At 34.8% G+C, this 11,395-nt stretch overlaps 2 pseudogenes; both read left to right on the top strand.

Moving 5' to 3' along the window:
- The first annotated feature begins 438 nt into the window (after window positions 1–438).
- Window positions 439–7,962, top strand: LOC107156035 (annotated as a pseudogene).
- LOC107156028 lies at window positions 5,611–6,681 on the top strand (annotated as a pseudogene).
- Window positions 7,963–11,395: the final 3,433 nt, after the last annotated feature.

Genomic DNA, 11,395 nt, shown 5'->3' with positions numbered 1-11,395 from the left:
ATGCACAAAATATAAGAATATAATTTGATCAATATCACTCCCCAAAACTTCCCAATCCCTCCCTACCTTCCACCTTTAATTATGTTTCTCTGCTGAACTCCCTTTGATTTTCATGGGATTTTCCCCCAACTTTCATTACCGTTTTCCTCTCTAGCATCTTCATATGAGAGAAAAAATACAACCCTTCCCATTCTGTGTTTGACATATTTCGCTTAACATGATATTTTCTAGTTTCATCCATTTTCCTGAAAAATGACATAATTTCATTTTTATTTATGACTGAATAAAACTCTTGTGTGTGTGTGTGTGTGTGTGTGTGTATATATATATATATATATATATATATATATATATATATATAATCACATTTTCTTTATCCATCATCTGTTGATGGATTCTTCCATAGCTTGTTTATAGTTGAATTGTGCTGCTATAAACATGGGTATGATTGTATCACTCTAGCATGATAATTTTAATTCTTTAGGATAAATCCTGAGGAGTGGTATAGCTGGGTCATACGGTGGTTCCATACCTTATATTTTGGAGAACCTCTATACTGATTTCCATAATGGTTATACTAATTTATAATCCAACTGTCAGTGTAAAATATTCATTTTTCTCTATATCCTCTCCACCACTTATTATTTTTTGGAATCTTGATGACTGCCATTCTGATTGGTAGGAGACAAAATTGTAGTGTTTGGTTTGTATATCCTATTTGCTAATTATGTTGAACATTTTCTTATATATTTCTTGGACATTTGTAGTTCTTATTTTGAGAAATGCCTGTTTAATTCATTTACTCATTTATTAATTGAGTTATCTGATTTTTTGGTTTAAAATTATTTGATTTCTTTATATATACTAGATATTAATTCTGTCAGAAGGATAGTAAGTAAATATTTTCTCCCATTCTCTGGATTCTCTCTTCATATTTCTAATTCTTTAATATGCAGAAACATTTTAATCAATGCCATCCCATTTATTATCACTTGGCATGTTTTCCTGAGCTTTAGGGGTTCTATTGAGAAGTCATTGCCTGTGCCTATATGCTGGAGGGTTTACCGTATGTTTTCTTCTAGGAGTTGCATAGTTTGTTCTAATTCCTATGTCTTTCATCCAGTTTGAGTCTAGTTTCAATCTTCTACATATGGAGAACCAGTTTTCCTAGCACCATTTGTTTAAAAGGCTGTCTGTTCTCCAAAATATGTTTTTGGTACCTTTTTCAAGGATCAGATGGCTGTAGACCATCATTACCCATTTCTGGATCAAAAATAATAATGGCAGGAACAGCAACATCTGTAAAAGAGCCTTGAAACATATCTTAATTTGAGTATACAGTGATTTTTTTAATAACCTGAAAGAAAAACCTACTGTCTCTCAGTAATAATTGAATGATGTCAAATGAACTGATAGACTATTGGGTCTTTCATTTACCTAATGATATATTTATCTAATCATTATATCTGGCTTCTAGAAACTTTTAATCAGATGTGGTCTTAGACTGTCCACATTTGACCAAACCCTGAAAACTATATTTGAGTGGCTGGAAGTGGAATTCCACTACTATGCAATATTTAGTACCAGACAGAATATTTGTGGTCCTGAATTCAGTGCATGTAAGACCATGAAGCAGCCAAGCTACCCCATTACAAGGAAATCCAGGTACTGGTATATCATCTCCTTATTTCCTTTCCTAGGAAGTATTTTTCCACATTGGGTTAGAGATGTTGGTTGTCAATACTTAACTGAAATTTGAAGGAATTCCTTGGTGTGGCTTGGCACTATGTAGTGGTGCTTCCAAGCATGATAACCTAGAGCAGCCTGTGTCAAGAAAGTTGAGCTACCTTATTCAACTGGCTAGTTTTATTCATTGTTTTCATACTAGGAAACTAAAATCATTAAGTATCCTCTATGTTACATCAGTCAGATTTTGTAAAGGCAAAAAAGCCTGCCCTATCCTGAGAAATTCTGTGGCCTGAGAATTTTGCTGCAGATAAACATGTGCAGCATTTCGTGATTCTAATCTTCACAAGCAGGAGGATGTCTGTTCTGGCTTGTATACTATGAAATTTCTAGGATATTTCTGGAATGGGCTGCACTGCTAAAGTTTAGTTCATAGATAACAGATAATGAGAAGTTGGCCAACAGAAGAGTTTTGAGTCTCTGGCATACAGTTGAGAGAGAAGGAGATTATATAGGGAGAGAATATTCAGTGAGAAGAGAAGAGGAACTCCAACATTTACTACCTGTATGTTCTTAACCCCACCAAGTTTCAATTTTAGCATTGAAATAATGGTACTTCCCACCCATCTTTAGAGTTTAGGAGGAAAGCAATGTGTTGCTAAAGGAGTTCACATAATATGCATAATAGAATGAAAGGGAAATGTTTTCCCTTTATCCTGTGCCCCAAATGTTCTGCCAGTATTTTATCTCTTCTTCTGTTTTATGTGCCCTAAGACTGACTGTCGTAAATTAGCACTTGTATAAGAGTGTATTACACAAAATAAATACATAAACACATGAATCAACAATACAAATAATTAAGGGGCTGGGGTTGTGGCTCAGAGGTAGAGCGCTTGCCTACCATGCGTGAGACACCGGGTTCAATCCTCAACACCACATAAAAATAAAATAAAGATATTATGTCCACCTATAACTAAAAAATCAATGTAAAAATAATTAAAATAATACTTTCAACTGCCACCTTATGTTAAACTACTGTCATTATATTACTTATATTGTGCAGCACAATAGATGGTGGTAAGTGTAACACCCTTGGTTACAGAAGTATTAGCTGGTTTTGAAGCAGCTAGATTAGATTAGTTTTGTATATGTATAAGCTAAACATCTATATTGAAAAGAAAGCTAAGAGAAAGATCATTATAATGTGGCTAAAGTTCTAACCTTCCTTAATTTTTTTCTTACTCTTCTTCCCATGTTAGTTAAGGTCATGATGTCCCACAAACGTTCTGGAATTATTTTATAAATTATGTTTTTACAAACAATAATCACCCACTTTCTACTGTCTTGCCCATTCCCATTTCACTGACTGAAATTCTCTAAGTTCACCAGTAGATGGCAGTGATTAGCTTTTATGTTGTCCATCTTCATTTTTGAGGAAAGGCCTCTTTGAAAATCCCAAAGCAGAAAATGGGTAGTTAAAGAATCTGGGCCAAGTTATTTACAGGATTGTACCACCAATATCAGATTATTCTGATTTTCATCAAATTTTAACTGATTTGTTTCACAAAAAGGCACTTTATTTTAAAAAATTATATTTGTTCTTTTTAGTTATACATGACAGTAGAATGTATTTCAACATATCATATATACATGGAGTATAATCTCTCATTTTTGTGGTTGTACATGAATTGGAATTGCCCTGATCGTGTGTTCATATATGAGCATAGAAAAGTTATGTCTGATTCTTTCTACTTTCTTACCCATTCCCATTTTCCTCTCTTCCCCAAACTCCAGCCTGTCTAATCAGTGAACCCTCCACTCCCCACCCCACCTATTGTGAGTCAGCATCCGCATGTCAGATAGAACATTCAGCTCCAAAGGCACTTTATTTTATTTTTTTTAAGAGAGAGGGAGGGAGAGAGAGAGAGAGAGAATTTTTTTTTAATATTTATTTTTTAGTTTTCGGCGGACACAGCATCTTTGTTTGTATGTGGTGCTGAGGGTCGAACCCGGGCTGCACGCATGCCAGGCGAGCGCGCTACCACTTGAGCCACATCCCCAGCCCCTCCAAAGTCACTTTAAAACAACACCTAATCAAGTAAAAAATAGGAAAATATGAAACTGTAAATGCTAAAAGATCACAAACAACTATCATTTTTCCTAAAGTATATAAAAACAACAGCATAAATTTACCAAGATGCTAACCACATTTTTTTTTTAGGTAGATCAGTATAAGTGCTTTTGTCCCTCTTATTTCAAATTTTCCATTTTTTTTTTAAATTTCAAATTAAAAATCCTTTGCTTTCTTCAAATATACACGATAAGGGAAAGAACTTCAAAAATGAAAAGAAGCATAAGAGACAATGTTGCTCAACTCTATACAGATAAACTTTAAAAAATGACTTAAATAATTGTCCTCTGAAAACACAGTGAATTTAACAGACTGATTTTTCTGGAACTATACACACACATGCACACACACAAAAATATAGCACTAGGCTAGCAATTTCACGGAGGAATTCTAATGATATTTAAACTGTTTCAGATCAAAAAGAATGTAACTTCTGAATTTTTAATGAAATGACTATAGCATTAGTACAAAAACAAAAAAAAATGCATTTAAAAATAAAACTGTAATTTTGTCAAAATGGACTCTTCTGTCATGTATAAATCAAAGAACCAATAAATAAATAAATAAATAAATAAATACATCTGTAGACCAGTCTCTTCAACTCTTCAATGAGTATACATGCTAAATCCTGAATAAAATATTAGCTACCAGTATCTAGTGGCACATAAACAGTAACTTGTCATGACTAAATAGTATTATTCCAGAAATGAAAGTCTATATGATTCTTCATGTTAATAGATGAGGTGAAAAGTTTTATTATTATCCCAACAAATATCAAAAAGGTATTGACAAAAATTAATATACATTCATGGAAGGAGGCACTTGATAAAAGAAAAATGGATAAATGCTTCCTTGACTTAATAAAATGTATCTTTCTCAACTCTAAAATTCTCAAAGTTCATAAAAAACATAGACATGATCTCTCTAAAGTAAGGACCAAGACAAGGATGCTCACCACACACCATTATTATCTAACATGATTTTTGGTATCAACCAATACAATTAGGCAAAATAAAGACATTAAACTTAAGTAATTAGATAGATGAAGTCAAAACTATCATTACTTGTGGGTAGTAAAATCATGTATGTAGAAAAATCAATACAATCATGTATAGAATTACTAGGTTTGACATATACAAAAATAAGTTAAAAAATAGAAACTACTCCATTCATTAATAGCAGTAAAAATGATGAAATAGTGACCTGATGGGCACTGGGCAACTCTGTGACTTGATGAGGAAAAAAACAACTAAACTCGAGCAAAGGAGACCCTAAGAAGCCTAGAGGCAAAATGTTATCATATGCATTCTTTGTGCAAACTTGCCGGGAGGAGCACAAGAAGAAGCACCCAGATGCTTCAGTCAACTTCTCAGAGTTTTCTAAGAAGTTCTCAGAAATGTGGAAGACCATGTTTGCTAAAGAGAAAGGAAAACTTGAAGACATGGCAAAGGCGAACAAGGCCCATTAAGAAAGAGAAATTAAAAGCTGTATACCTACTAAAGGGGAATCAAAAAAGAAGTTCGAGGATCCCAATGTACTCAAGAGGTCTCCAATGCCTTCTTCTTGTTGTTCTTAGAATTGTCCCAAAATGAAAGGAGAACATCCTGGCCTATCCATTAATAATGTTGTAAAGAAACTGGGAGAGATATGAAATAACACTGCTGCAGATGATAAGCAGCCTTATGAAAAGAAAGCTGCCAAGCTGAAGGAAAAATATGAAAAGGATATTGTTTAGTTGGCTGCCGTGTGCTCAGTGAGGCAGCAGCAAAGCTCAGTTCCCCCAAAATAATAAAAGCAAGAAAAGGAAACCCAATAAGGCCAGTGATTTCAGCAATGTGGTAAACTGGCCAACACCAAGAGAATTAGTGAGTACTGGATAAAAACTTTCTGCAGTCTCAGAGTGTTGTCAGGCAAGGAAATAAGAAGCCACAAATTAGGAAAGAAAAAGAAGAGAAGGTGTAAAGAGGAGTAATGGTGAGAGCAAAGAAAACTGGGAAACAAAATTAGACAGTCTTGTTGAAAATGTCACTGAGGATGAGGCCCAGTCAAACAGTCAACAAAAGAGAGCCAATAAACACAAGTGGGTACCACTGCACTTAGATGATGTAAGGCCAGAGAGTCATGAGAGACCTGTATCCTGGAACAGCTGTCGATGTCACTAAAGCAAATAAATCATCCCATAATAACAGGAGAAACAAAACATAAAGTTGGAGACAGAGAATAAAGAGATGATCAGGATGAAGTATCCAGTGTAAGGAGTGAAGGGGGGTGATATCCTAGGTTCCTTCAGAGGCCAAGGAAGAGGACAAGGCAGAGGAAACCTTCCAGTGAATTTTGATTATTTGTATGGTACTGACAATATGGTGAAAGGAAGGATCAGCCATTTCAAAATAGAAATTAACACCAATATGATGTATTACTATGATGATGGTACAGGTGTACAGTGTATCCTGTGGAAGAATCATTGCTTAAAGTGTATATTGAGCATCAAGTTGAATATTACTTCAATATAGAAAACTTGGAGTGTGACTTATTTCTTTGGAGAAAGATGGATGAGGAAGGTTTTTTTGGCTGGTTTCCCTAATTGCTGGATTTCACCAAGTTCAGGCTCTCACCACATACCTTAATCTCATTTTAGAGGCCTTAAACAACAGCACAGAAGCAGAAGTTGTGAATGAGAAAATGAGCAAAATATAGAACCAGAAAAATAGTCAATCCTGGGCTCTCCTCCCAGAAGTGTGCCACAAACAGTCTCCTCTTGGCTGATTGATTGTCGGGAGTTTGTGCCAGGCCAAGCAAGTCAGGGTGATGATCTAGTGAAGCCCTGGACGTCATTTAATGGGAATGTGCAGTGGAACAGATGACTCACTGAAATGCATTGTAAATACTGGACCAAACCATGCTGCATATGAGTTCGTCCACTGCCAACCCCTGGGCAGCACAACGGTGGAGATAACCACCTCTGCCACAACGCGAGACAGAGCCAAGGGCTGCTGCTCACATTCCAGTGACTGCTTGCCCCAGCTGGACTTAGGCTGTATGGCTACTTTTATTTGCAGGGGAAGCTAATTATTATCATTGTGGAAATACTGCAAGGTTCTGTCTTTTGTTTCCAGGCATATGTACTTGTATCCAGGTGAATAAAACAGAGAAAGAAAGAGAGGACTGCCTAGAGTTTCCCAGCTTTCCAAGCCCTTGGCTCTTGATCTGCCCTTTGCTCTGGTGAATATTGCATAATTCACATGTTAAGATGTTTCACATAGATTCTAAGATTTATTAATGTAGACATTTAAGGGGTAAGAAATTGAAGAAATAAACAAGGTTTTTTCCATTACTCTTTAAAATGTATTTTTGTTATATCAGTATAAGTCCTGCCCAATGGAAAAACATTGATGATGACAATTTCACAGAAATTTTTATCTCATATTTCTTTGTCAGTCCCAACAAGCAACACAGGCAAGTGTTTTAAAAGCTGAAGAAATGCAGGGGCTAGGGTTGTGGCTCAATGGTACAGCACTCGCCTGGCATGTGCAGGAGCCTGGGTTTGATCCTCAGCACCACATATAAATAAATAAGTGAAATAAAGGTATTGTGTCCAACTACAACTAAAAAATAAATATTTTTTAAAAAGCTGAAGAAATGTGACTTGTTTATTTGCTTGTTTTTTTTTAAAGATATAATGGTTGATTATAAAAGTTAGATATATTTATTGTGTAAACTTGGGTCAAAGATGACATTTTAACCAGCTTATGAACAATCATGGGTAAGTTGGATAATATAGAAAATACTTTTTCCACAGGATAGTTATTTTGGTCAGTCAAGTTGGTGATGCCCATCCATTAACCACTTATGTATTATTAATAAAATTATAAGAATAAAATCATAAAAAAAGAAAAAAAGATATTGCTGCCTATTGAGCTAAAGGAAAACCTGATGAAGCAAAAAAAGGGAGTTTTCAACACTGACAAAAGCAAGAAAAAGAAGGGAGAGAAGGAAGATGAGGAAGATGAAGAGGATGAGCAGGAAGAAGAAGATGAAGAAGATGATGAGTGAATTGGTTCTAGTGCAGTTTTTTTTTCTTTCCTATAAAGCATTTAACCCCCCTGTACAAAAGTCACTCCTTTTAAATAAAAATTTGAAATGAAAGGCTATTTAAGTTTTGTTTTTAAACTGTACGGTGTATTTTTTTGTATAGTTAACACACTACCGAATGTGTCTTTAGATTGCCACATTAACTAGTGGTATTCTCAATAACCTTGCCTGGTACAGTATGGGGGTTGTAAACTGGCATGGAAATCATTAAATTAAAGTATATTCTTGTTGGTGCACAGCATAAATTAGTTATATGTGGGAATGATAGTTTTTCATCTTCAGTAGTCTCTGATGCAGCTTATCTGAAATAATTGTTGTCCTGTTAACTGAATACAATTCTAATCACAAAAAAAATTATTGACATTCTGAATGCTTCTAAGTAAATACAATTTTTATTAGAAAAAATGATGAAATAACTAAGAATATACTTAATAATAAATTTATAATACCTATGTGAATAAAACTTTTAAAAGGTTTTTATTAGTACATTATAGTTATGGTATTGGCACTAATGTTGACATAATAAAACATGAACAGAAAAAAATTTGCTTCATTTCATTCCCCAGCACTTCTCTTCTCCCCACTTTCTTCCCTTCTTCTGTTCCCCTTCCTCTACTTTACTATTTCTTCTATTTATTTATAGTTTTTTGAATGGGTGCTTTATAAATATACATAGAGGTTAAATTCACTGTGGTATATTCACATATGAACATAGCATGATGTGGTCAATTTCATTCTGCACTTCCTCCCATTTTCCATACCTCCTCCCTTGCCTTCTATCCCCTTCCTCTACTTCACTGACCTCCCTTCTATTTTCATGGGATCCATCCAATTTCCCCTTATTTTGCTCTAACTTCTGCATATACAAGAAAACATTTGACCCTTTACTTTATGAATCTGACTTATTTCACTTAGCATGATGTTCTCCAGTTCCATTAATTCACCAGCTCGTGCTGTACGTTCAGTACTCCTTATGGCTAAGTAAAGCTCCATTGTGTGTGTGTGTGTGTGTGTGTATCACACTTTCTTTATCTAGTCATCTGTTGGCAGGCACTGAGCTTGTTCCATAACTTGGCTATTGTGAATTATGCTGCTATAAATACTGATATGCTTGTATCATTATAGTATGCTAATTTAGTTCTTTTGGATAAATACCAAGGAGTGGGATATCTGGGTCACATGATGGTTCCATTTTTAGTCTTTTTTATCTTTAAATGTGTTGTATTTCGTGGCATATAAAATCTCTTTTATATATAAGGAGTTCATATTTAAATTTTATCATTTCTTTCATGTACCTATTTAATTCATAATTCTTTTTTCTTTTTTTCATTTGTTCTAATTAGTTATACATGATAGCAGAATGCATTTTTGATTCATTTTAAACTAATGGAGCACAACTTTTCATTACTCTGGTTGTAACAATGTAGAGTCATACCATATGCAGTCATACATGTACCTAGGGTAATGGTGTTCATCTCATTCCACCATCGTTCCTGCCCTCATGCCCCAACCCCTTCATCCAACCAAATTTCCTCTATTCTCCCCACAACCCTCCCCCATTATTGATCAGCATCCACTTATCAGAGAGAACATTTGGCCTTCCTTTGGTTTTGAGGGGTTGGCTTCCTTCACTTAGCATGATATTCTCCAAATCCATCCATTTTATTCTCTTTTAATGTTGAGTAATATTTCATTGTGTATATGTACCACGTTTCTTTTGAGGAAGAGTAGAACAGCCACTACTTTACAAAGTGGTTCTACTAGTTTGCAGTCCCACCAACACTATATGAGTGAAACTTTTAATGCACATCCTAGCCATCATTTGTTATACTTTGTATTCTTGATGATTGCCATTTCAACTGGAGTGAGATAAAATCTTAGCATAGTTTTATTTTGAATTTCCCTGATTTCTAGGGTTGGTGAACATTTTTTCATATACTTGTTGGCCATTTTTATTTCTTCTTTTGAGAAGTGTCTGCTAAGTTTCTTTGCCCATTTATCAATTTTTTTTTATGTTTTTAGTTCTTCATAAATTCTGCATAATAATCCCCTATCTGAGAAGGAGCACACAAAGGTGTCCCATTCTATAGCCTCTCTTGTTTCCTTTGCTGTGCATAAAGCTTTGTAATTTAATGTTGTCACATTAAATTATTGATTCTTGGTTTTATTTTTTGAGCTTAAGGGTCCTGTAAATGAAGTCAATGCCTGCACAAATATGTTGGATTGTTGAACCTGTATTTTCTTCTAGCAGTTACGAAGTTTCTTATCTATTTCATAGGTCTTTGATCCAGTTTGAGTTGACTTTCATGCAGAGGTAAAGTTAGGGATCTAGATTCAGACTTCTACATATGGATATCCAGTTTTCCTGGCACCACATTTTCTTTTTAAAACAATATTTTATTTTTTTAGTTGTAGATGTATACAAAACCTTTATTTTATTTATTTTTATGTGGTGCTGAGGATCGAACCCAAGGCCTCACATGTGTTAGGCAAGCACTCTACCACTGAGCCACAACCCCAGCACCCCCCCAACACCACTTTTTCAAAAGATATATAAGGCTCTCCTTCTTCCAGTCTATGCTTTGGGGACCATTGTCAAGTATCAGGTGACTGTACCTATGTGGATTTGTCTCTGTATCTTCTTTCCTATTCCATTGGTCTTTATATCTACGTTTACACCAATACCACACTGTTTTTGTTACTCTAGCTCTGTAGTACAATTTGAAATTAAGTATTGTGATGCCACTGGCATCATAGTGTTTACAATGTTGAGGTAAGTTCCCTCTATCTCTAGATTTTCAAGCATTTTATCATGAATGAGTGCTGAATTTTGTCAAATTCTTTTTCTGCATCTATTAAGATAATCATGTGATTCTTGTCTTTAACTCTGTGTGGAGAATTGCATTTATTGATTTGCATATGTTGAACCAACCTTGGATCTTTGGGGTGAAACTCACTGGATCATGGTGTACTATCTTTTGAATGTGGTTTGCCAAAATTTTATTAAGGACTTTTGTGTCAATGTTCATCAGGGATATTGGTCTGAAGTTATCTTTCCTTGATGTGTCTTTATCTGCTTTTGGTATCAGGGTTATACTGGCTTCATAGAATAAAGTTGGGAGTGTTCCCTCTCAAATATCCCACTCCATGTATATCTTCTTGTGTTCCCAGTATCATCAAAGCATTCAGAGAAGATACTGAGCCCTATTAACTGAAATGATTGCATAGCAGAGCTGCTTACTAGTAAAACTTAGGGGGGGAAGTTTTTAAAAATGTTCTCTACAGTTCTTATAATCTCGTTATAAAATTGAAGGAATTTTCTGGAATAGGTTGAAATATTAGTTATTATAAAGATATATGAATTATTATTATACTACATAGGGGCTAAAAAGGTGAGAAAATTTAGACAAAGGAACAAAAAAGAAAGAGAAAAGAATAATACGAATGTAGGTAAAAAGAACAAAAAGATGGGTGGATGCATTTGAG

Source organism: Marmota marmota, unplaced genomic scaffold (assembly GCF_001458135.2).
Source record: "Marmota marmota marmota unplaced genomic scaffold, marMar, whole genome shotgun sequence".
Lineage (NCBI taxonomy): Eukaryota > Metazoa > Chordata > Mammalia > Rodentia > Sciuridae > Marmota > Marmota marmota.
The sequence above is the reverse complement of the archived record's forward strand: the minus strand, read 5'-3'. Positions and strand labels throughout refer to the sequence as shown.